This window comes from Scyliorhinus canicula, chromosome 14, assembly GCF_902713615.1.
Source record: "Scyliorhinus canicula chromosome 14, sScyCan1.1, whole genome shotgun sequence".
Taxonomy (NCBI): domain Eukaryota; kingdom Metazoa; phylum Chordata; class Chondrichthyes; order Carcharhiniformes; family Scyliorhinidae; genus Scyliorhinus; species Scyliorhinus canicula.
The window spans coordinates 159,952,121-159,979,596 of NC_052159.1; positions in this window are offsets into that span (position 1 = coordinate 159,952,121).

A 27,476-nucleotide genomic window follows, 5' to 3' on the forward strand; every position below is an offset into this window, starting at 1 on the left:
ATGGGACTCATGTAGTTTTGGAGGCGTAGATGGAGCAGAATTTGTAAGGAGCATCCAGGAGAGTGTTTTAGAGCAGTATGTAAATAGTCCAACTCGGGAAGGGGCCATACTGGACCTGGTATTGGGGAATGATCCCGGCCAGGTGGTTGATGTTTCAGTCGGTGATTACTTTGGGAATAGCGATCACAATTCTGTAAGTTTTAGAATACTCATGGACAAAGACGAGAGTGGTCCTAAAGGAAGAGTGCTAAATTGGAGAAAGGCCAACTATAACAAAATTCGGCAGGAGCTCGGGAATGTGGATTGGGAGCAGCTGTTTAAGGGTAAATCCACATTTGAAATGTGGGAGTCTTTTAAGGAAAGGTTGATTAGAGTGTAGGACAGACATGTTCCTGTGAAAATGAAAGATAGAAATGGCAAGATTAGGGAACCATGGATGACGGGTGGAATTGTGAGACTAGCTAAGATGAAAAAGGAAGCATACATAAGATCGAGGTGACTCAAAACTGATGAAGCTTTGGAGGAATATCGGGAAAGTAGGACAAATCTCAAACGTGCAATAAAGAGGGCTAAAAGGGGTCATGAAATATCTTTGGCTAACAGGGTTAAGGAAAATCCCAAAGCCTTTTATTCGTATATAAGGAGCAAGAGGGTAACTAGAGAAAGGATTGGCCCACTCAAAGACAAAAGAGGGAATTTATGCGTGGAGTCAGAGGAAATGAGTGAGATTCTTAATGAGTACTTTGCCTCGGTATTCACCAAGGAGAGGGACATGACGGATATTGAGGCTAGGGATGGATATTTAAATACTTTAGGTCATGTCGGCATAAGGAAGGGGGAGGTTTTGGGTATTCTAAAAGGCACTAAGGTGGACAAGTCCCCAGGACCGGATGGGATCTATCCCAGGTTACTGAGGGAAGCGAGGGACGAAATAGCTGGGGCCTTAACAGATATCTTTGCAGCATCCTTGAGCACGGGTGAGGTCCCGGAGGACTGGAGAATTGCTAATGTTATCCCTTTGTTTAAGAAGAGTAGCAGGGATAATCCAGAGAACTATAGACCTGTGAGTTTGACGTCAGTGGTAGGCAAACTGTTGGAGAAGATACTGAGGGATAGGATCTATTCACATTTGGAAGAAAATAGACTTATCAGTGATGAGCAGCATGGTTTTGTGCAGGGAAGGTCATGTCTTACAAACCTAGTAGAATTCTTTGAGGAAGTGAGAAAGTTAATTGATGAGGGAAGGGCTGTAGATGTCATATACATGGACTTCAGTAAGGCGTTTGATAAAGTTTCCCATGGCAGGTTGATGGAAAAAGTGAAGTTGTGTGGGGTTCAGGGTGTACTAGCTAGATGGATAAAGAACTGGCTGGGCAACAGGAGACAGAGAGTACTGGTGGAAGGTAGTGTCTCAAAATGGAGAAAGGTGACTAGTGGTGTTTCACAGGGATCTGTGCTCGGACCACTGTTGTTTGTGATATACATAAATGATCTGGACGAAGGTATAAGTGGTCTGATGAGCAAGTTTGCAGATGATACTAAGATTGGTGGAGTTGCAGATAGCGAGGAGGACTGTCAGAGAATACAGCAAAATATATATAGATTGGAGAGTTGGGCAGAGAAATGGAAGATGGAGTTCGATCCAGGCAAATGCGAGGTGATGCATTTTGGAAGTTCTAACTCAAGAGCGGACTATATGGTCAATGGAAGAGTCCTGGGGAAAATTGATGTACAGAGAGATCTGGGAGTTCAGGTCCATTGTACCCTGAAGGTGGCAATGCAGGTTGATAGAGTGGTCAAGAAGGCATACAGCATGCTTGCCTTCATCAGACGGGGTATTGAGTACAAGAGTCGGCAGGTAATTTTACAGTTGTATAGGACTTTCGTTAGGCCACATTTGGAATACTGCGTGCAGTTCTGGTCGCCACATTACCAGAAGGATGTGGATGCTTTAGAGAGGGTGAAGAAGAGGTTCACCAGGATGTTGCCTGGTATGGAGGGTGCTAGCTATGAAGAAAGGTTGAGTAGACTAGAATTGTTTTTGTTGGAAAGACGGAGGTTGAGGGGGGACCTGATTGAGGTCTACAAAATTATGAGAGGTATGGACAGGGTGGATAGCAACAAGCTTTTTCCAAGAGTGGGGGTGCCAATTACAAGGGGTCACGATTTCAAGGTGAGAGGGGGAAAGTTTAAGGGAGATGTGCACATTTTGTATCATCCGTGTAAATCTTGTTTTCATCGTCACCATTGTCACAATATCCTTTGTATAATATAGAGACAGCGCCGGCCCTGTATAGAGACTAAGGTAGGAACTCTCCGCCGGCAGGATTTTCTATTCTGCCGGCAGCTCATCCCCGCCACGGGTTTCCTGGCAGAGTGGAGTGCCTACAACGGGATATCCCATTGGCCAGCGGTGGGAATGGAGGATCCCGCTGCCAGTGACAGCTTGCCACCAAGGAACACGCGCCTGGGGAGCGGAAAATTCACTCCCAGATCTATTCACGGCATTCCAAGTGTGGTCTAATCAAGGTTTAGCATAACTTTTGTTGAAGAATTATATTCAACTCAAAATGCTGACTCTATTTCTCACTCCAGATGCTGTCAGACCTGCTGAGTTTTTCCAATACTTTGTTTCTATTTCAAATTTCCAGTGTCACGATGATGCATGAAAGCAATAAGGCAGAAACTCACTGCCATCTCCTTTAGAGATAATGGGAGATTATCACTGTGGTCGTATGACTAGGGGTATTACGGTACCTGGGAGTGTGAGCTGCCATTGGTGCAGAGGGCTCGCTGCCCATTGGCCAAGGTATCGTGCCTCTCCGTATTCCTATTGGCTAAGAGGGAGGTAGCTCCGCCTACGAGGCAGGGTATAAGAACCCGTGTACCCCAGCAGCCAGGCCAGACACGGGGAGAACGTGCAGACTCCGCACAGACAGTGACCCAAGCTGGGAATCGAACCTGGGATCCTGGCACTGTGAGCCAACCATGCTAACTACTGTGCTACCGTGCTGGTCCGTAGTAGGATGACAGACATGTAATTGGTGAATTTGGACATTGCCTCTCAGAGCCTCACGCCAGATTCTGCATTGCAGATTCCTGTGGACGTGGGACCTGGAAATGGTCCCTACTCCATCATTCCACTCATCCTGATTTTGTTATTTACCTTCCTGTTGATCTGACTGGTTGTGTACAGGTTGAAACATCGCAAACACAATATTAATCTCCCATTACAGCCTCAAAATATTAATTCTGTTCTTGTCTGTAATTATTCTTCATTATTCTAATTAAACTAAAATTGTCAGACTATAGGACTCCCCATTCTCACGAGAAACCTTTTGTAATTTAATCTCTCCTGTTCTCCATCCTGTCATAAACCTTCCCTTTTGTTCCTCTTCACATCTTTCCCCTTCCGTTTGCTTAAAGCCTTTCACATTTCTAACTTTTCCCAGTTCTGATGAAAGGTCGTTGACCTGAAAAATTAACTCTGTTTCTCTCTCCACAGATGCTGTCTGACCTGCTGAATTTTCTGCTTGTATTCAGGGTTGTGCGTGTTCAAAATGGAAATGATTTATCCATTTCTCTGAGGCACTGAAACTGTCTCTTCTCACGGTTCATGTCTTTTGAATGTTGGCACTCCGATGTGAATGAGAATAATCATCACATACTTGCCCACGAGTAACTGCGTGTCCAACTGCTGGGGACCTTCACTTGCTGTTTGCTTTCCTCCTGTCAACGCCGACAATTTCTCATTTCTCTCCCAAAGTGTCTGCGCCCCCTTCATGTATAAAACTGAGCAAGTTTTTTGCGACTTCCAAAGCAAATGATGCACTGATCTCTGCGCAGCTTACAACCAAAGCCCTCTCCTTCTAACAATCTTTGAATTATGTTGGAAGTTGGTTGTTAAAGGATTCCTTTCAGTGACGATCAAACCAGCTTCACACATGAAGAAGGAATGAACAATTAGGGATACTGGGCGGGATTCTGGGTAGGCTGACACCGAAATCGTGAAACGCGATTGGGCGGAGAATTACTTCCAACGTTAAAATCACGGTGTGAGCCAATTTGATACCACATCACAATTCTCCATGACTACGACAGCAGGGTCAATGCGATACAGTAAACACCGTTTACATGTCATTAGTGACCTGACCCGGTATTCTCTGGGGCCTCCGCGATTCTCCGCCTCCAATGGGCTGAGTTCCTGACGGTGCGGTTCACTTGTGTTTTTGAAAATCATGAAACCAGCGTCGTGGCTGCTGAGGGAGAGAGGGGGGTACAGGAAGTGTCTAACATCACCATAGTTTGATGACAGTTGTGTCTCTGGCCGGAAGGCTTGTCAGTCTCCTGAGTGTCAATCATGGACCCGCCGAATTCGGCTCCGTTTCTCATTAGAATCGATTGTGTTTCAGAAAGTGGAAATGGCACAATTCATCATTTACTTTGTCTCTGTTATTTATTGTTTGTTCCACACCAAACAAATGTTCCTGTTTTCTGACGCTGTCTCTTTCTTTGTGATGTTATGTTATCATTTGCTTCAACAAAAAAGACTAATTAGAACATCGTGGAGCGATAATGTAACGAAAGTATCGTAAACAATGCAACACAAAGATCCTTTTGTGAAACAAACACCATGAGAATTTGGTCAGAATTCACCAATGTTTGTGGATTGTGGAATTCGGGTCAGATATAAAGCTATTGTATTGTGGAATTTGGGTCAGATATAGAGCTATTGTATTGTGGAATTCGGGTCAGATATAAAGCTATTGTATTGTGGAATTCGGGTCAGATATAAAGCTATTGTATTGTGGAATTCGGGTCAGATATAAAGCTATTGTATTGTGGAATTCGGGTCAGATATAAAGCTATTGTATTGTGGAATTCGGGTCAGATTTAGAGCTATTGCATTGTGGAATTCGGGTCAGATATAGAGCTATTGTATTGTGGAATTAGCGTTGTTAAACCCTGCTACAAAATCAAATGGAAGATTTATTCAAAGAAAACAGTTTTAATAAAAGAGACAAATGGCAAAATGCAACTGAAACATAAAGAGACATTTACACAGAAAAGGTAAACTCAATTCTGTCCATGAGTCCTCTTCCTATTTCCTATTCATGTTTAAGATCTCCAGTTTATTTCAATACAATAACAGAATGCAGCAAACTAAGAAAGCCGTTTTCTCTGCGTTAATATTAAATAAATAAAGAAGGAAATTGTTGAAATTTATACCAAAGGAAAATGTGTTTTCCATCTACATTGGAGGCAGACTTGAACAGCATTGATTATGTTCTCTGTGCCCAGAGGAGAGATGCTGCACGTCAACATTGCTTCTGCATCGCTGAACATTATATGAAATAGTAGACAAAATATATAAAGATTGCAGTAGATAGCATGTGGTCCTCTTTGCCTGTCAGACGAATGATGTGACACTCAGAGTTGTTTGCAAAACAGTGCAATTCACCACTTACATGCAAGTGTCAAACCTGGTCTTACTGGCTGGGGTATGGTAAATCATCACACAAATCTGTTAAATGTGTGAATTCCATCACCAAACAGAGAAACAGAAAAAGGGGGCGAGAATCTAAAATAGCAATTCAGAGCGGCTTGGAACGTTTAATTTCAAACCAAAACACTAAAGGCTAATTTTTGCCGCAGCACTCCCTGACAACGGAGCCTTGGGACAGTTTATGGTGCAGATTCCTTAGGATTGGAGTCTGGGCTGGAGGTGCACCATTGGGAAATTGATCTTTCATTCCATTTAAGTTTCATATTTTTTAAAAGTCCATAATATTTGAAGGGGAGAGTCAATTGTCAGGTGTGTGCCAGGGACCTGTTACTCGAGAAAGCCCCCTGCTTTACAGGAATTGTACAAGGTCTAGTTACTCAATGACTTTTATCAGTTAACAACTGCCAGATCCCAATCCATTGGCCGGGGATTGTGGAAAGGACAGTTCTCAACACTATTGGCATCTTGGAAGATGAACAGGGGCTGGTTTAGCTCACTGCGCTAAATCGCTGGCTTTGGAAGCAGACCAAAGCAGGCCAGCAGCACGGTTCGATTCCCGCAACAGCCTCCCCGAACAGGTGCCGGAATGTGGCAACTAGGGGCTTTTCACAGTAACTTAATTGAAGCCTACTCGTGACAATAAGCGATTTTCATTTCATTTTCAATCTGTTAATGTCAGCTATTGGATAAATAATAGTGAGAATAATTTCCTGACCAAGTGCTATACACATCAGATGATTGCAACGCTCCTCACTCACCAGTTCAATGGAACGGAGAATTCTACACAGTGAACTCACAGCTCTCCAAATATCACATTCCATGATTAGAGATGCCAAGAAACATTTGGAAAACTTACTCCGTCTGTGTCCACCCCACCCCGTCAACTCGCCAAAAAAGACTTGCATTTATATAGCACCTGTCACAACCTCCTCGTGAACCAAAGAACTTCACGGCCAATGAAGTAAGTTTGAAGTGTAGTCGAAGATTATTTCAAATCCAACCGTGGCACTTGTCAAATGAAATTCATTAATCTGTGGGTTTGTGTCAGGAAAAATAAACATGAAATCTTTTGGAATCAATGTTAAAATTTTGGGTTACTGGTACCCTTTAAGAAAAGGTCACTCTCCTACCCCACACAGACTGCTCTGCACGTGACTACAGTCCCACAGTCTTGCTCAATTCTTGATTTCCCTCAGAGCAACCACAGACTGGGCTTCACAGTGTGACCCCCAACCCACGAGATCAGCACAGTCGCACTGTTGCTTCACAGCACCAGGGACCCGGGTTCGATTCCCACTTGGGTCATTGTCTGTGTGGAGTCTGCACGTACTCCCCATCCCTGCGTGGGTTTCCTCCGGGTGCTCCAGTTTCCTCCCACAAGTCCCGAGAGACGTGCTTGTTAGGTGAATTGGACATTTTGAATTCTCCCTCTGTGTACCCGAACAGGCGCCGGAATGTGGCGATTGGGGATTTTCACAGTAACTTCATTGCAGTGTTAATGTAAGCCTACTTGTGACACTAATAAAGATTAGTATTATATAACTGCAGCTCAGATCACACTGAGTGAAAATTACACTTTTTCAGTTTACTAAATCATAATCTTGCAAAAGAACACAGACCATATTTTTTATTAAAATCTTCCACTTCTCTGGAGAGTTTATAAGGTTTCTACAATAAACCAGCTCCTTTAAATTGCGCTGAGCAGTTTAATATACCTTGCGATATCTCACATACCAACCACATACTAAACAATGCAGACAATCTGTGTGTTGCCATGTATTGAATCATGACTAGCTGTCGCCTGCTCACCCCTCAACTGCATCTGAGAGTTAGCAAGTACCAAACGTGTCAACTCATTGACCCTGCACTAACTGCATGGTTCAGGAGCATTTCAACCGTTTCTCACCAAATCCCGAAGGCTTGTGCAATGGGGAAGATTTACAGTCGCTTTGCAAGGACAGGACCATGGAGAGTAATCCTGCCAGACTGTGGGTAGTTGGACAAAGCTGAGTATAGATCACAAATAAAACAGCCCAAAGCTTTGGGTAATGAGTGACTATATACATGGGAACTGCATGTGCTAATGACTGACGATTGCTATTGTATCGACCTGTAGATATTACATCTGTTATTGTCATTGCATGATTGAATTGTATGTCTTTATGCTTTCAAACGAGACACTTAAAATAAGGCCTGAGCATTAAATGTATTTGCAGATTGTAATTTGCCAAAAGGCTCTTCTGAAAAGCACAGAGGATTGGCTGGGTTCCTGACAGTTCAGGCATACTTCATACTTGGACATTTTTCCAATATTTACAATGTGACACAGTGACAAGTTTTTGTAGATTGTGAATATGTATGTGAGCAGATAAAACACCCTCGAGTGTGACAGGAACCATTTAATTGCATTGAAAATGAAACCCAAAATTACTGGCAATACAGAAACTGAAAAGAGGAAAGACGGGGAACGCTTCTGTCAGAGTGATATTTCAGACTTGCAGCTTTCCCTTTTTAAATACTTGATTAAATTTTCTAGATGTGACAGGTAATGTTTTCACACATACCTTTCGTTAAAAGAATTGCTTGATTTCTCCCTCATCTGTGTCCTGGTAAAATTATATCGAGCACACTCACACCCATTATCACTAAAATTGTCACACCCCAAAAGCAGGATTTATCGCAAATGCGTGATTGGCTGAAAATACCAGGGGTGGGATTCTCCGATCACCAACGGCAAAATCACATTCGGCGATCGGCCGGAGAATCAAAGTTCCCGACCAAATCAGGGGCGGCGCTGCTTTCCCGATGCTCCATCCCCTCCAAAGTGGCGTACTCGGAGAGCGCGCCGTGCAACATATCGACAGCCTCAGGACATTGCCTGAGGTCCACCCCGATACTCCGCCCCCGACCTCTCTGCATGGGGAAGAATACAAGAGATTCCCGCAATCGGGCTGCCATTTTGAGCGGGCAGTCCGTTAGCAAGGTTCTGTGGCTGGAACACCCATGCATCGCAAAGCAATGCCCCCCCCCCCCCCCCCTGCACTCCCCACCCCCCACATTGTGGATTAGCCACCCCAACCCCTGCATCATCATTCAGACCCCCACCCCTAGATTTTATGGGACCACCCACAGACCCCCGAGTAAAGAGACCCATGTCTGGAAGCAAGAGAGCAGTCCAGACAGAGGCAGTAAAAAAAATCATCGTTCTAACACTCACCTGGACATACACCTGTTGGCTCAGACAGAGGAAGCACCACGTGACCATTTCTGGAGAGAGAAAAGCAGTGGTGTGTGTTTAAACCCATCAGATCATTGAGCTGCCAGCCATTCATTCATTTCTATTAGTGGGCTGAGATTGACAGCTTCCACACACACAGCTGTTAGCCTTGCTTCATTCATCTTCCTTCATGAATGAGAAACTCTAAGTGCTGTAACTACAATGTTTACAAACATCAACCACTTCAAAGGGCGCTAAGCGCTGTCAATTTCTAGCTGAGCACTCAAAATCACTCAAGTGTGAAGGGGGGGGGGGTGATTGTAATGCACTTAACTCTGAGATCTCTCATGACATTCCAGGGCCTCACCCTGACACCAAGTCGGGCACAACAAAACTGCTGAATGATGCCCACATCTCTCTGCACTTGAAATCTTACAAATCTCCAGATCTGTGTTATTAATATGCTGCTACTATGGCCAATATCTCTAAGGTCAACATTTCAGCGCAGATATTGTTCCAAAGGACAACCTATTGAAACAATAACGACCGAACGGTGTTTGATTTGCAATCGAGATTGTCTAGAAGAAACTGCCAAATATGTTGTTTTCATCAAATTTGGTGAATGGAGTATTCTTGGCTAGTTTGCTGTAAAGATACAAATTGGTTTAGCATCAGCTGATAGGGTGATATCCACTCATTCTTTAACTTCTCCAGGCCTGTAAACTATTTTGGAAATTCAATTTTGAATAAACTGCTGCAATGGTCATCAGCAGCTTCATCCACTTCATTGATTAGTTTCAATTTAAACCTGCCTTTCTGCCAAGTAGAGAGCCTTCTTGATTTGGAATGACATTGAGGAGTTTGAAGATTTTTCCATCTTTATATTTCAACCATGCCATGAGTTTGCCTTTGGTTTTCAATGTTGTTCCACCCGACTCCGGTAATTTAATAGGTGATGGTTACAGTGTCATCTGCTTGAGTGGTTGTACTCCATCACGATCGGAGAGAAACACCTTTGTCTTATAGCTGGTGTAACTCTGTGGAGTGTCCATCCACTTTCAGTTGAACACTCCAGTATTTATTTGCAGAATCATTTCTCTCTCCTCGGGAGGTTACTTCCATTGCGATTCTTCCACTTCTGGTTAAGGTTAATGTGCAGGTTCAGTCGGCAGTTAGGAAGGCAAATGCAATGTTAGCAGTCATGTCAAGAGGGCTACAATACAAGAGCAGGGATGTACTTCTGAGGCTGTATAAGGCTCTGGTCAGACCGTATTTGGAATATTGTGAGCAGATTTGGGCCCCGTATCTCAGGAAGGATCTGCTGGTCTTAGAAAGGGTCCAGAGGAGGTTCACAAGAATGATCCCTGGAATGAAGAACTTGTCGTATGAGGAACGATTGAGGACTCTGGGTCTGAACTCGTTGGAGTTTAGAAGGATGAAAGGGGATCTTATTGAAATTACAAGATACTGCGAGGCCTGGATAGAGTGGACGTGGAGTGGATGTTCCCACTTGTAGGAAAAACTAGAACCAGAGGACACCATCTCAGAGTAAAGGGACTATCCTTTAAAACAGAGATGAGGAGGAATTTCTTCAGCCAGAGGGGGGACTTCTTTGCCGCAGAAGGCTGGGGAGGCCAATTCACTGAGTGTCTTTAAGACAGAGATGGATAGGTTCTTGATTAATAAGAGGATCAGGGGTTATGGGGAGAAGGCAGGAGAAAGGGAGTGAGAAAATATCAGCCATGATTGAGCGGCGGACAGACTCGATGGGCTGAGTGGCCTAATTCTGCTCCTATGTCTTATAGTCTTCTGGTGGGTGACTTTGGTTTAAAAATGTCTCCTCCTTCATACAGATTGTCAGCAATTTTCAATAACTGACAGTTTTGAATTGGCTGATTTTCCCACATTGTGGTGCTCTACTCCCCCTGCTGGACATTGCGCAGATTGTTCCCGCCACATCAACGACATTTCAAGATGGCGGCTGCTGCACTTTTCCCCATTTTGGCAAGTTTAGACTTTGGTGCATTTTCTTTCTTTCCTTTGGCCAACAAACTGAATGGTCTCACTTGGACCTCTCCACAGGACCTGGCCTTCACCACAAACAAAAGTTTGACTTTGTTTTCTTTAGTTTGCTTCACGATTTGTGCTGCTTTTGTTTATGTTTAATCCCCTGTCGTCTGTAAGAGATTCTTCATCCAGGAATCAGACTACTATGCGATCACGAATCAGTTCCTCTCCTAAGATTCAATAATCACAGTAGCCTACCGCCTGTATACGCCACTGATGAACAAATGTTGCCCTTCCTGTAGATAAATTTCTGTTGACATTGAAATATGAATCAAATGTTTGCAGGACTTTTTAATAAGAAATTAAGGTCTCATTAACCCCCTGCCTTGCTCTCATATCATCAGCAATAACTCCAACTGCATACAGCAGTGTAGTGACCTGATCATTTCAATCATTTCTGAGCAAACCAGAAGTTCTATATCTGGTGAACCTCTTCCTCCAGTTGTCCCAGTTCTGGGCCTATTGATACATTTAGTGCTCCAGAATAGCTCTGGGAATGACTCTGGGACGGTGCTTTGGATTCTATGCTTCTGCTGGGTCCTGGAATCGTTGCTGCTTCATAGTGCTAATTGTTGCTTTGGGTCTGAGCTCTCTGCTGTCCAGATACAGGTGTGTGTCTGAGCCGCCCCCTGTTACACCCACAATTCTCTGTCTTTTTGGTGATTCTTGAACCTGTTCCTTTTGTCTTTCACCAATCAGGCCTGCCATTGCTTCGTACTGTTTCATGATATTTTACTCACTTACTGCTGGCGTGATATTTTGACCTGTTTTGGGAGTTTAGACCTGGTTCTTTGGGACTTGTCTGTTCTCCCAAAGTAAAGGTCCTTGAGATTGTAGTTCATTAAAACCATTATCCTTATTTTCAGCTCCGACACACACATTGAGGACTCTGCACCATGCCAAACTTTCTGCTCCGTCCAAATCTCTTTTACTCAATCATTTGATGTTACATCATCGTTACATCAGCAACGTGTGCTCCTGGTGTTAACCCTTTACTCACTCTTGAGAATGGTCGAGGACAACACCCAGCATTCAGTTTCACCAATGGGTAAGCACTGGAGTTATTGTGTCTATGCACCCTTCAACCTTAGCAGAACTTGCTTCTTTGCTGAATACCGATTCACAAGGTAGTTGATGAAGACAGAATGCTGATTAAGCAGACTGCAATTAACAGGACTGATTGTTACTCCAGAGGGTTGAAGTCAGGACACAGTCGAGCGCTTTGCTGAAGAGGCAGACTGATCAACCACTCAGTTATAAAACAATTGTACATCAAGCAATTAGCAATGTAATGCAAAAGCACTGGGAAACAAGTAGGCAAGATTTCAAAGGATCATACCAGAATTGAGGTGCTATCAGATCAGTAAAGGCAGGGACATGTTCCTCTGGAAATGAGAAAACCAACGGGTGGCCTGATCGAGTTCTCTGAGAATAAAAAAGGATTTGATAGGACAGATGGAGAGAAGATGTTTTCACTCCTGGGAGGGAGCAGAACTAAAAGCCACCAAGATATAAGGTGGTTACGAATAAATCCAATGGGGAATTCGGAAAAAACTATTTACCAGAGAGTGGGGGGAATGTGAAACTTGTTCCCTCAGGGAGTGGTTGAGGTGAATATTCTCAATATATTTAAGGCAGGATAGAGGGAGACACCCGAGAGAAACAAGCAGAAGGATGAGCTGATTGGATGAGCTGAAGGGATGAGCTGATTGGATGAGATGAAGGAGGAAGGCAGGATGCTGGAATGGATCAGACTCCCCAGCATCCACTGGTTGGGCCAAATGACCTGTTTCTTTGCTTCAACATTATGTAATTCTATGCACATAACATCCAACAGGTGTTTCTGAACCCAGGGAAAGTATAGGTTTGTGCCCTCCCTCAACCCAGGAATTGCAAAACCGCATTGGGGACATTTCCTGGATAAAATCTTCATTCCGTTGGAATCCTTTAGGCTTTCGCTTGAGACGTGTTCCGAGGCGGATTACCCTCCTGACTGCTCATAAAAATTAGGCCAGACTCTATCTGGCGTTGTCCAATCCAGCTGATTCACATCTCAAAAGGTTTTGGCCTGTGGTGTTGAGCGAGATACAGAATTCAAAATGATGAAAATGACTTGGAGATTTTAACTCAAGCTCAGAACTGGAAAGCCAGTGAAATGTCTGACGAAAGAAACCAGAGCATTTCCCAGTCTCTGGCTGGTTCATTTACTGACACAACTAATAAAATGAGTTATTAATTCAGCAGCGCATTTATAAGGTGCTGATCAAAGGATTGGTGATTTGCAGAACAAAGTGTTCAGAAATAAAGTGCACTTCAATTGGAGAGTGAGCAGAACACACTTCCTGTGAGCTGAATAATGCCGGACTTCCTCTTCATGAATGTATTACTGATCAAGGACAGGGTTTATGTTAATTCATTCTGCTTTCAGACACAGGAGACAGGTCCAGTGCACCTTCCCATACAAACAGAAACACAAGACCAGGGAATTCCTCGGGATCACTGCTAATCCCTCTCGGCACTGATTCTTTTTTAGGAATTGTGAAGAGGTTACATGTCAGAGTGGGAGATGCCCAGATTTAATCCCTCTCACCGCAGTCTGTCTGCCCAATTTCACAGCTGATGCCTTCTGAGTCTCTTACCCCTTCCATTATCCATCAAATTCTTCCTTAATTATTTCCACACACTCTTAACTCTATCAATACTTTGTTCCACAGATCCTTCTCTTGTTGAGATAAATAATCCTGGGATTTTGCCTGACTCCCCCCTCCTGAAGCTCCCTCGTGGATTGTCCAGCATTACCTCCCGGGGCTATTACATGGCTGGGTGTTGATCCCCAGGATGTGAGAGTCAGCGGGTCTGATCCAATACTCCACAGTCCAGGTGGAAATGGAGAGGCGAGGGAGGAGTGTCACTGACACCTTCCCTCCCTCCCTCCCTCCTGTATTTCACCCTCCTGCCCATGCCCTCCCTCCTTGAGCAATAGAACCAGCAGAGGTGAAGCACAGGCCCCCCTGCTCCTCTCACACTTGGGATTTTGGGGGCGTGTTGGTGAAAAGAGCAATTCAGGAAGAGCTTCAATAAGAGGCTCTTGTGGGAGGGGGAGCATGAGGGGCGAGTCCTCCTTCAGGGAGGGACAGAGAGAGACAGAAAGTAGGAGACTGGAGACGGGAGAGGGAGGAGGAATGAGGCTGGGTGGAGACATTTAACACCGGGAGTGACACAGAGAACAATCTGAATTAATGTAAACACTTGAGGTTAAATAGGGAGGGGTTGGGGCTGAAAGTATGCAGAGCAACAGCTAGAATTAAAACTTGATTCAGAGCAAGACTTTAATGTGTCTGAGAGAAATAAACAAGAGCAGGGACTAAAATTACTTCATTTTGTTTCATAAAATTTTGTTAAAGGAACATTTTGTTGAAACAATTTAAAGCAAAAATTAATAGTTTGGAATAATTATTGTGAGGGTTTAAGATTGTATTTTAATTTTTTGAAAAGCAATGCCAGCTAAGGAACTTCAATCCATTCAACCGACCCTGGTGGGCATGTTTACACGTAAAATTGAGGCATTGGGGGATTTTCAGTCAAATGGAACAGCAATAATATAGAATCTGAATGGGAGAGTCACGCACAGTGAGAAACTGCAACCATAGGGAAAACACAAAGAGACAATTGGATCATCAACCTGAAGCTCAAACAGCAGATTCACCTGGATGGGGTGTGTGTGTGTGGGGGGGGGGGGGGGGGGGGGGGGGAGGTGGGGGGGGGGGGGGAGATCAGTCGTATGGGCTAATGTGAGAGTTTCTACAAGGTTAATTCAAACTTTAATTCCAAGATTCACATTTTATTTTCAAGGTGTCTCTGAAGTTAGTCGTCTCGGGGTGTTGAAGGGAATTACATACATAGAATTACATGGAACATACAGTACAGAAGAAGGCCATTCGGCCCTTCGAGTCTGCACCGACCCACTTAAGTCCTCACTTCCACCCTATCCCCGTAACCCAATAACTCCTAACCTTTTTTGGTCACTCAGGGTAATTTAGCATGGCCAATCCACCTAACCTGGTGAAAGGGGGACTGATAGATATCATCACCTTCACGAAATTTAAGTCACTTTCACCCTTGAGGCCACCAACTAGTGAGCATGATGGAGAGGCTCAAATTTCCAAACAATTACAGAAAGGTGCAAGAATTGTGGAGTCGTTATAATGAGGAACTCCAACCATTGTCACCACATTCTGGGCCAGCACATGGTCCACTACCCAGAGTCACAATGCAGGTGAATTTGATTTTATATTAATACCCGTGGCCTTAGTGGAGTTAAATGGACCATAGTGACCAGGGGGGAAATTATCCGACCCCCAGCAGGGTCAGAGAATTGCCTGGGGCCGCCGAAAATCCCGCCCCCGCCGTGGCAGAGATTCTCCGCCACCCGGGAAGTGGCGGTGGCGGGAATCTCGCCACTCCGATCGGAGAGGCCCCTGCGGTGATTCTCCGGCCCGGATGGGCCGAAGTCCCGCCGCTGGGAGGCCTCTCCCACCGCCGAGGTTTGAACCATCTCTGGAACGGCGGGATCAGCGGCGCGAGCGGGCCCCGGGGTCCTGGGGGGGCGGGGGGACGATCGAACCCCGGGGGGTGCCCCCACGATGGCCTGGCCCGAGATCGGGGCCCGCCACTCAGACTCCGGGCCAGAGCCCTGGGTGCACTCTTTCTCCTTCCGCGGCCGCCACGGCCTCTGCCATGGCGGAAGAGAAACCCACATCGCTGATGCGCCGGTGGTGATGTCAGCGGCAGCTGGCCGCTGCGCCGACCGGTGAAAGCCTTTCGGCCAGCCCCGCTGTCGGGGGCGCCGGTTTTTTGCGCCAGTCTTCTGGTGCCAACTGCTCCGGCGCGGGGCTGGCCCCCAAAGGTGGGGAGGCCTGACCCCTGAGTGGTTGGCGCCACTCCCCTACTCCGGGACCCTCCGTCACGCCGGGTAGGGGAGAATGCCGCCCCAGGTTTGTAAATTTCAAATACAAGTAACCTTTTATTATTAACAGTTAGTATAACTAAACTGACAGAAACGTTAAACTGACTATCGAATATCTGATTCACAACCCCCCCCTTTCTAATCTCCCCACTCTCTGCAGACCCACACACACACCTACCCACACACCACACCACATCCGCCCACACACACCACACACCTACCCACACGCCACACCGCACATACCACCCCCACCCACACCAGACATACACACCACCCACACCCACCCACACCCGCCCACAGAGGGAAAATGGTGGTTGAGAGTTTTAAGTAAATGGGCGGGATTCTCCCATACCCGGTGGGACGGAGTGGCGTGAACCACTCCAGCGTTGGGCCGCCCCAAAGGTGCGGAATCCTCCGCACCTTCGGGAGCTAGGTCCAACCCTGAGTGGCGCCCCGCCGGCCGGCGGGATAGGGGCCTGGCACCACGCCCACCGGCGCTGAAGGGCCTCCGCCCGCCAGCGCGAGTCAGCGCATGCACAGGAGCGCCAGCGGGTGATGGCGTCATCCCCGCGCAGGTGCACATGGAGTAACTTCTGCATCGAGACTGGCGGATGACCACGGCCTCCGGTGTGGAAAGAATAGAGTGTCCCCACGGCACAGGCCCGCCCGCGGATCGGTGGGCCCCGACTGCGGGCCTGGCCACCGTGGGGGCACCTCCCAGGGCCAGATCCCCCCGCAACCCCCAAGAACCCCGGAGCCCGCCCGCACCGCCAGGTCCCGCCGGTAAGGGACCAACTCCAATTTACTCCGACGGGACTGGCATAGAATGGGCGGGACTTCAGCCAATCGCGGGCCGGAGAATCCGGACAGCCCCAGGGCCCATTGAGTCGCGCCGGACCCCACCATTCTCCAAGGTGGGCAGCGGGACTCACGCCGGGCCGGTTTTTGGGGGGCGGGAGAATTGGGAGGACGGCGGGGGCGGGATTCACGCTGACCCCCGGCAATTCTCCCACCCGGCTGGGGGTCGGAGGATCCTGCCCAATCCTGCCTTCAGTTGGGCTCTTCCTTTGCCTTCAGTTTGTAGTGATCTTCGCTGCTGCCTCACAGAGACAGCAGGGAACCAGCAGCAGGGAGAGGGAGAAACACGTCTCCTCTTCCTTCAGGAGTCCAGAATCTTCTTCCCAATTCTCTCAGAAAGCACCTTGCAGGAACCATTCACTGGCTGTTGTCAGGCAGAACACTATCACTGGCCTTCCCACCAATTTCCTGTTAACCAATTGAACTGACTTCATACAAAACGGATCCGAAGAGTCACTCAGCGTTGACGAGTCTGGTTTCTCCTCCAAAATATAAAACCTAGGAACACACTGTCCTGGCAACCACTCATCTGCTTAAAGACTCATTCTGATTATTGGTGCGTGGACCAAAAATAATAAAATTAAAGAAAAGAAATGGGGACAAAGGAAATACTCTTACATTATCCAAAAAAGAGATTGGGATAGGAGTAGAATGGAGCACTGCAAGAGTTCCTCGTTCGTGGTCAGGAGACCTCTCTTCAGCAGCTTGTGTCCAGTCCAATGAGGGAGGAGGCAACGCTGCTGGACATGGGCCTGAATGTTCTGGAAGCCAGGGTCTCATTATCCGCCACCTGAGATGGCTGACCCCAGGTGCCCCGCAGCCATTTCCCAATCCCATGAGCGTTACGTGGCTGCAGGTGGGACTTCGGCCCTTCACTCGGGGGGATATCCACGTTCGAGAGCAGTGACCAATTACCAGTCCCTCAGGGACGAGAACTATGGGAACCATAGTTCACAAAAGAGGTTGAATGTCTTGTCAAGAGGAACAAGATAGCTTGATCTTGGTTTCGGACAATGCTCGGCACAACATCGAGGGCCGAAGGGCCTGTTCTGTGCTGTACTGTTCTATGTTCTATGATAGTGGACTAAAGAGAAAGTGCAGCAACTTCCTAACTCCCGGTAACGAGGACAAGGGAAGTTTAAGGGAGCTTATCTTACGATTTTTCCATTAGTCTGATTTAGTTTTAACAGATATATAGTTGTGATTCTTGGCATCCCTTTGGGATTTGTACTGATTGGCTGAACAGTGGTTAAAATAAACCAGGAACCATCTGAATCAGTGGTCTAATATATATCAGTTCAGGTGCGGTTTTGAAGTGTATTTATGACATCTTAATTCATTATCTGAAAATATAATCCATAAAAGCTATTAATTCAGTCACAGCCACTTCCATGAAAGATGTTTTAGCATAACTTTACACTTCAAAGAAATTGGATCATTTCTTTTAAAAAAAGATGGGACCTAATTTGAACACACATTCATCTGCATTAATGTGATGGTGGCAGACGCCAATGTCCCAGTTTAGATTGTGAGGACAAGAGATCAGTTGTTGTTGCAGCACCTCAGCAACATCTCACTACCAGCTGTGTTGTCTTTAAGAGTTATCTTAAACTTACTGATTCAATTTGTTATTTAACGTTGGGCGATGGGCGATTCCTGATTCCTTTTTGGTTTTTTATTTGATGATTATGTTGTCATGCAGGCTGTTGTTTCGGGGTTGGTGGGAGGATGGGATTGTTGTTGTTAATAAGGGGATTAGGGCCAACAGAGTGGCACAGTGGTTAGCACTGCTGTCTCACGGCGCCAAAGACCCAGATTCAATCCCGGCTCCGGGTCACTGTCCGTGTGGAGTTTGCACATTCTCCCCGTGTCTGCGTGGGTTTCACCCCCACAACCCAAAGATGTGCAGGGTAGGTGGATTGGCCACGCTAAATTGCCCCTTCATTGAAAAAAATGAATTGGATACTCTAAATTTAAAAAAAATAAGGGCATTGACATTGTATTCGTTACCGTTTACTGTTTGTTGGTGGGTGTAAATTTTGAAGAAAATGTGAAAAAGGGGAATAAAAAATATTTTTAAAGCAAAAAATAATTATTTTGTTTTTGAAAACAGAACAAATTTGAAGGGCTAAATGGCCTCCTTTTGTTCCTGTGGTCACATGACTGAGCTCACCGGATCCACAAGTGCTGCCATGCAGCTTAAAACCATCAGTGTACGGTAGCATGGTGGTTAGCATAAATGCTTCACACCTCCAGGGTCCCAGGTTTGATTCCCGGCTGGGTCACTGTTGGTGCGGAGTCTGCACGTCCTCCCCGTGTGTGCGTGGGTTTCCCCCGGGTGCTCCGGTTTCCTCCCACAGTCCAGAGATGTGCGGGTTAGGTGGATTGGCCATGCTAAATTGCCCGTAGTGTCCTAAAAAGTAAGGTTAAAAAGTAAGGTTTGGTGCTGGGTTACGGTATAGGGTGAATACGTGGGTTTGAGTAGGGTGATCATTGCTCGGCACAGCATCGAGGGCCGAAGGGCCTGTTCTGTGCTGTACTGTTCTATGTTCAAACTGCCCTCAGCAGATTACCCAGTGTTGACGAGGTGCTGCCTGAGGGGCCTGGAGCAGCATGAACCAGCCTCAGGGTCACAGCATTTATGCTGCCATCGTTGTCCCTCTCATCCCAGATTGCTGCTCCCGCCATGGTGCTGCTGTCTGAAGCTGGATTCAGAGCGAATTGTGTGTGTCCAGCGCAGCCGTGTGCAATCCCACAGTGAAAGTCTGGGATCTTCCAGCAGCCAGGAGGGAGGAATACTCTGACAGGCACCTAGCGGGTGCACAGGAATGGATGTTTGAGTTTGTACGTATTATTGGATAAAGTTCTTGCAGAAAGTACTTTTGTTGGTGACTTTATTTCAGGTTTTGCTGAGTGGATTCTGTCATGAGGTGGATTGAAAGATGAGGAATGTCGAAGCAATGGTGATAATCAGAGGGAACCGGACAACCATTCATGGAATCCCATTCAAAACAAAGTGACCTTGGATCTCTCCGTCCTGATTCCTCCTCCTCTTCCTCTCCACCTTTCGATGTTTGATGGTAATGGCTACACCCTCATGAGAACAAAGTTTTGGAGGATGCAGCAGACCACCTTGGACCTGGACAGTGGAACCACCACTTCAGGGCGCAGTTTGCTGCGCAATGTTCGTTGTGGATTCACAGCTCTTGCTATAGTTGATTTGACCTTTCATGGTTGGATGACAAGAGAAAGTCATCAGCCACTGTACCCAGGATGCCTCTTAACTCCCAGCAGCTAACATCTGGCTTGTCAATGGTGGCCCAGAGATGGGGTGGGGGAGGTACATGTGACTGCCTCAGATTGAAAGTTTGTGGTTATTGCCTAGATCGCAGGCACTCGTTGCCATGATGTTCTGGGCATGGTAGATACCGAGTGAGAAGCTGGTGGAGTGGGAGCCCTTGCGGTTCCCTTACCTCTTCCCATTTATATATTGATGTGTTAGGCAGGTTGGGTCGACGTGGACGGCACTTGATGCAGTATAGCGAGAGACAGACCTCTAACACTCGATAAGATTCAACACAATTTTATTTAACGTCTTAACTAATATACATGTTTAACTGTGGGTTGACACTATACTGACTTGACTGGAGACCTAGTACTAGCCTGACCAGACTTACTAGCTACCGCATGGTCTTTGCACTGGCTAGCTCATGAACTCTGACTGTCTCAGTGACTGGATCCCGAGAGAGCGGGAAACCTGGTGCCCTCTGGCTTTATAGTGGTCGTGTCCAGTCTGGTGATTGGCTGCTCTGTGTTGTATGCTTACTGGTCATCCTGTGTGTCAATCACTGCCTGTCTGCACCTCATTATATACATAGATGTATATTATGACATATATATATATATTTTTATATGGGATGCAAGCTTTGCAGGCTAGGCCAGTATTTGTTGCCCATCCCTAATTGCCCTTCAGAATATACTGGTGAGCTGCCTTCTTGAACCTCTGAAGCTGTGTGGGGTAAGTACACCTACTGTGCTCTTAGAGAGGGAGTTCCATATATGTTGGACATGGCTATGCATTTGATGCCTTCTTGCACAATTGGAAATCTGGCAATGCTGGCAAGGTCACAAACTGGCTATCTTACCATGAAATTCCTCCTCCTGGCAATCCATCAACTCCCTGATGCTGTGATGGACAGCAAACTGGGAAATGGTGGCTTCATCACTTGCAGCCACCTGGAAGGACCCGCATCTATAGAAGATGTGGGACGTTGATGGCCACTGGCAGTGCCATGTTCATTCTATTGTGTGGCTTGAGAACCTGTTAAAATAGGTGGCGTGATTCAGTGACCACTACCTTGTCCAATCATCAGCTCCTCAAACAATGTCTCAGGCTGAATGGGAGGCAGGAGAGGTGTTCCCTGAAGACTTGTAGAGATCTCTCCTCGCCGTCCACTGCACACAGCTTCCGTGCTCGGTTACCGCAGTTCCAAGTACCTGTCGTACTGTAGGCTAAGAGCGGCTGTAATTCTAATCCCTCTAACTCTAACGGGCTTCTTGTACACAGAGCAGGGAGCACTCCCCTGAACTCCAAGGACACAAGAACAAAAGCAGGAATACTCTAGATGGCCCATTGAGTCTGCTCCGCCATTCAATATGATCATGGCTGATCCTTGACTTCAACTCTGTATTCCCGCCTGCTGCCCTGTCAGGCCCCCTTGTGATTGATCAACTTCCCTCTGATGTAAAGCCACTTGGTTTAACTGAATTTTTTGGCCTTTCCAGCAAATTAGACCCCATGAAAAAATCAGTCTTGCACTCGAGTGGCAGCCTAGACTTTGTGCTGAAGTCTGTACAGTAGAACTAGATTCCAAAACTAATGTCCACTAAACCATGATTGATGCCTGGCACTGGTTATAGGTCTGATGCCAAGTACAGGATGTCAGTAGCACAGATATTGGGTCTGTAATATCAGGACTTGGGCTATTGCTGAGTATGGATTTATAATTGTTAGGTTTGGGTCTACAAGGTCAGGTGGATGCCAAAGCACCAGGTGTTGGGACATTTATCCCAGGGTCGGCTTTGCAACCCCTTTTTTTTACAACGTGGCACACACTAGCGTTATCTGCTTTTAATCATCCAGAGTTGATTCTGTTATTTCAGTACAATTCGTAAATTTATTAGGCTGTCCCCTGCTTCATTAACATCGATATTCTGGAGCTCACATAATGCTGGTTTCCAGCTGACCAATGCCTACTGACTTTTCTCCTTTGCGAAAATACTTCTTGTCAATTTCCAATCTACTTTTCTGGGTTTATACTTGCATCTGTTGCTGTATCCATCTTCATTTATTGCTGCCACCTCAATCCTTTTTCGGACATGTTTTTCTGAAGCTTGTGTTCATTTCAGCTGCCCCTCCCTTTCTTCTACATCTTTTGGAACCCTTGTTCATCATCGTCATAAACACAGGAGTTTTTGGCCATACTGAGGTGCCAGGAGAGGTGTCAGCTCCCTATCTGAACTATCTATTCTAATTCCATCTCCTCTTTCACTGTGACCTTCAATATGTTTTTGATTAATATCTATTGGAACTCCTGCTAAACGCTTTGGGTCTAAAAGCCATTTGTGGTAACGCATTCTAATTTAAATAATCCTATTTCTCTCCTTAAAGCTTTTGGCAAATATCCTAAATTTAATGTCCTGTAGTAATAATTTCAGCAACCACTTGAAATTCTCCTTTTAATTCTTTAAACTTTTCTGTTCGATGCTCCTTAACCTTCTCCACCCCCCTGCCCCCACCCCTCACCCCCCTCAGCCCTAGTTTTTCTCATCATAACTGCACCTTCTTACCTGGCGTCATCATAGACACTGTTTCTATGGCTTCAAAATGTATTTTATAATGAGCTGCCCAAATCCACACACACTACTCCATCTGTTGTCCAATAGGATCCCCATTTCCCCCTTAATTTTTCTGTTATTACAGCAAAGGTTGTTTTGACTGGTCCTTGATGCCCTGAGATTTGGGTTTGCCCCATGCGATGTTTTTGAAGAATTTCCACTTATCAGTGACTTATTCTCAACTCTGTCTTCTGTCCTTGTTAGTAAAGTTATTCATCATTCTGAATTTCTTAATTTATTAAATTAAATTTGGAAAGAGATCTCAGTGCGAATATATCATTAGAAAAAGGTACTGTTCCAGAGGGCTGGTGGATAGCTCATGTACCTCCTATATTTAAAAAGGGGAAGAGGACATGTCTAGGGAATTATCAACCAGTGAGCTGACCTTCAGTGGTAGGAAAAACAGTGTAATCCTCACTAACAGAAAGAATAGAAGAACAACTAGATCCAAAAGTTATAATAATGAATAGTGAACATGGATTTCAATTGGGAAAATCCTGCTTGGCAACCTTATTGATTCTTTTGAGCAGGTAACAGACAGAGTGGACAATGGTAATGCAGTAGATGTAATTTATCAGGCTTTTCAAAGGCGTTTGATAAGGTATCCCATAATAAACTAATGAATATGGTCAGAGATCATGGAGTCAGAATGGTAGAATGGATCGCCAGTTGGTTTCAAGACGGGAAGTAGGGACTGAGAGTAAAGGCTCGTTATTCAGAGTGGCAGAAGGTGAGAAGTGTGTTTCACAAGGATCAGTACTGAGCCACCTTATATTCACAACTTACATTAACCATTTAAACTTTAAAATCAAAAACACAATTTCTAAAGTTATGGATGACACTAGTTTGTGGGTGAATGGGGGATAGTCATCCGTGAGGAATACGGCAATGAATTAGAGGACATTATAAAATTAACTTTGAAAAATTAAAAAAGGAACTCACCATTACAGGGAGTGATCAAAGTGAATCGTACAGATGCATTTAAGCTGGAAAAGTATATAAGGAAGAAAGGAATCGAAGGTTCCAATGGTAGATTAAAATGAGGAAAGGTGGGAGGAGCTCAGTGTAAACATCAGCATGGACTGGGCTGAACGGTCTGTTTCTCTGCTAGTTATCCAGTATAATCCTATGTAAACACATGTTTCACAGTTGTTCTATTTGTGAGAGGAATTGTTGTTTGTTCCAACACCTTGTTCACAGCAGGAACCCAGCTGTTAACTCCCTTATCAAAAAGATTAATTTACTGTTTCCACGTATTGTTTCAATGCTGCTATTCTTGTACAGTTTCAGGGTAAGAAGATATATTTCTGTCATTTACCTTGGCAAAAAGAAGCATGTGTAAAATCTGAGAACATGAAATAACTTTGTTTCAACATCTGTCTTTACTGAGCTGGTAATGAGTGTTCCCAGGTACAGTTGAAGCACAATGAAATGAGAACATGATTAATGTTTGTTACAGTCAGGACTAATCCTGTAACCAATGGATCTAGTGCCAGCCTCTGCAATTAGAATAAGCCTATTAAAACATGATACACATGAACCTTTTTAAAAAATCAAGTTAATAGATGTCTTTCTTGTGCCAGTTTTGGTGGCTGATGTTTGCATCAAGGGACTAATATCAGGTAATGTGGGTTGAAGGTGAGTGCAAGTTGCTCAGACACCGACACATTTACAATTACAGATATCTCCTTCCCTCTCATTCTTTAAGGCCCTCATTCAAACCCACTTCTCCACTTGTTAAATTTTGTCTGATTTTGTCCGTGGTGCTGTGAGGCAGCAGTGCTAACCACTGTGCCACCGTGCTATCCTAATATTATCCACATCAGTCATTAAGGATTCTGCATTATGATTTGTTAACCTTTCTTCACACAAGTAAAATCTTAGAATCATTGAATCCCTACAAGAAGGAGGTCATTCAGCCCATCTTGTCTGCACCGACCCTCCGAAGGAGCACCCCATCAGACCCACTGCCCCCCCCCCCCCCCCCCCCCCCCCCCCGCCCCCCGCCCCCAGTCCCTTACCCTACCTAACCTTTGGACACTAAGGGCCAATTTAGCATGGCCAATCCAGCCAACCTGCACATTTTTGGACTATGGGAGGAAACCAGAGCACCTGGAGGAAACCCACAGAGACACGGGGAGAAATTGCAAACTCCACACAGACAGTGACCCAAGCCGGGAATTGAACCCGGATCCCTGGCACTGTGAGGCAACAGTGCTAACAACCGTGCCACCCTGGGTGTCAAAGAAATAGACATCAAAGTGAAACAGGAAAATAAAGTTCATGTCAAATATCGGGTTCAAAATACATTCAAAAGCAAGGCAATATACAGGGTGTACAGCAAAGAGGGGATGAAAAATGAAAAGAGAATATGAGAAACGATGAACAAGAAGCAATAAAGGCAGCCCAAGAATCTTTAAATTACATATAATAGGTTAAAGGGTAGTTAAGTAGTTAAGTGAAGGGTGGAGCGATTAGGGACTAAAAGGATCTTTTCTTGGAAAGGAAGAATGTATGACTGGCGTATTGTATCAACATTTTGCACCTGTCTGTACAAAAGGAGTAAATTAAGTTAATGCCACAGTAGAATTGGGGGCAGGATAAAAATAGAAAGGGGTTGTTAAATAGATTGACTTCACCCAAAGTTAGTGTGATGTCTCAAGGCAATACCAGGTAGATGGTAGGGAGGGAGAATAACTCCATCTACAAGTTTGCTGATGACACGACCATAGTGGGTCAGATTTCGAACAACGTGAGTCAGAGTACAGGAGGCAGATGGAGAACCTAGTGGAGTGGTGTAACGACAACAATCTCTCCCTTAATGTCAACAAATCTAAAGAGCTGGTCATTGATTTCAGGAAGCAAAGTATTGCACACACCCCTGTCTGTATCAATGGGGCCGAGGTGGAGATGGTTGACAGCTTCAAATTCCTAGGTGTGCACATCACCAACAATATGTCCATATTGACGCTATGACCAAGAAAGCACAACAGCGCCTATACTTCCTCAGGGAACTAAGGAAATTCGGCATGTCCACATTGACTCTTACCAACTTTTACAGATGCACCATAGAAAGCATCCTATCTGGCTGCATCACAGCCTGGTATGGCAACTGCTCGGCCCAAGACTGCAAGAAACTACAGAGAGTTGTGAACACAGCCCAATCCATCACATGAACCTGCCTCCTATCTATTGACTCTGTCTACACCTCCCGGTGCCTGGGAAAAGCGGGAAGCATAATCAAAGATCCCTCCCACCCCTCCCTTCCAACTTCTCCCATCGGGCTGATACAAAAGTCTGAGAACACAAACAGATTCAAAAGCAGCTTCTTCCCCGCTGTTACCAGAGCTTCTTCCCCTCTGTCCAGAATGACCCTCTTATGGACTGAACTGATCACTTCACACATCTTCTCTACTGAGTAATACTACGCTCCGTATGCCTCGGACACTATCCTGAGGATCTCCTACAGTGATGTCCTGGAGCTCAGATGATTGACCTCCAACCACCACAACCATCTTCCTTTGTGCCGGGTATGACTCCAACCAGCGGAGAGTTTTCCCCCTGATTCCCATTGACTCCAGTTTAGCTCGGGCTCCTTGATGCCACACTCGGTCAAATGCTGCCTTGATGTCAAGAGCAGTCACTCTCACCTCAACTCTGGCATTCAGCTCTTTTGTCCATGTTTGAACCAAGGCTGGAATGAGGTCAGGAGCTGAGTGACCCTGGCGGAACCCAAACTGAGTGTCTGTAGCAGGTTATTGCTGTGTAAGTGCCACTTGATAGCACTGTTGATGACTCCTTCCATCACTTTACTGATGATGGGGAGTAGACTGATAGGGTGATAACTGGCTGGGATGGATTTGTCTTGTTTCTTATGTACAGGACACACCTGGGCAATTTTCCACATTGCCGGGTAGATGCCAGTGTTTTAGCTGTACTGGAAAAGTTTGGCTAGGGGTACGGCAAGTTCTGGAGCACAAGCCTTCAATACTATTGCCAGAATATTGTCAGGGCCCATAGCCTTTGCAGTATCCCGTGCCGTCAGCCGTTTCTTGATATCACGTGGAGTGAATCGTATTGGCTGAAGACTGACATCTGTGATGCTGGGGACCTCCGGAGGAGACCGAGATGGACCATCCACTCGGCCCTTCTGGCTGAAGATTGTTGCGAATGCCTCAGCCTTGCCTTTTGCACAGATGTGCTAGGCTCCTCCATCATTGAGGATGGGGATATTGCGGAGCCTCCTCCTCCAGGGAGCTGTTTAATTGTCCCCCACCATTCACCGCTGGATGTGGCAGGACAGCAGAGCTTAGGTCTAATGCTTTTGTTGTGGGATCGCTTGGCTCTATTACTTGCTGCTTATGCTGTTTGGCACACAAGTAGTCCTGTGTTGTAGCTCCATCAGGTTGGCACCTCATTTTTCGGTCTGCCTGGTGTCACTCCTGGCATGTTCTCCTGCACTCTTCATTGAACCAGGGTTGATCCCCTGGCTTGGTGGTAATGGTGGAATGGGGGATATGTCGGGTCATGAGGTTGATTACAATTCTGCTGCTGCTGATGGCTCACTGCACCGTGTGGATGCCCAGTATTGTGTTGCTAGATCTGTTCAAAGTCTATCCCATACTATCCCAGAATGTAATGGAACCTAAGCGGTCCTAGATCTGATCCTGTGTGATGAGACAGGATTGATTAATGATCTCATAGGGATCCACTCGGAAGGAGCGATCACAATATGGTGGAATTTAAAATACAGATGGAGGGTGAGAAGGTGAAATCAAACACTAGTGTTTTGTGCTTAAACAAAGGAGATTACAAGGGGATGAGAGAAGAACTAGCTAAGGTAGACTGGGAGCAAAGACTTTATGGTGAAACAGTTGAGGAACAGTGGAGAACCTTCCAGGCGGTTTTTCACAGTGCTCAGCAAAGGTTTATACCAACAAAAAGGAAGGACGGTAGAAAGAGGG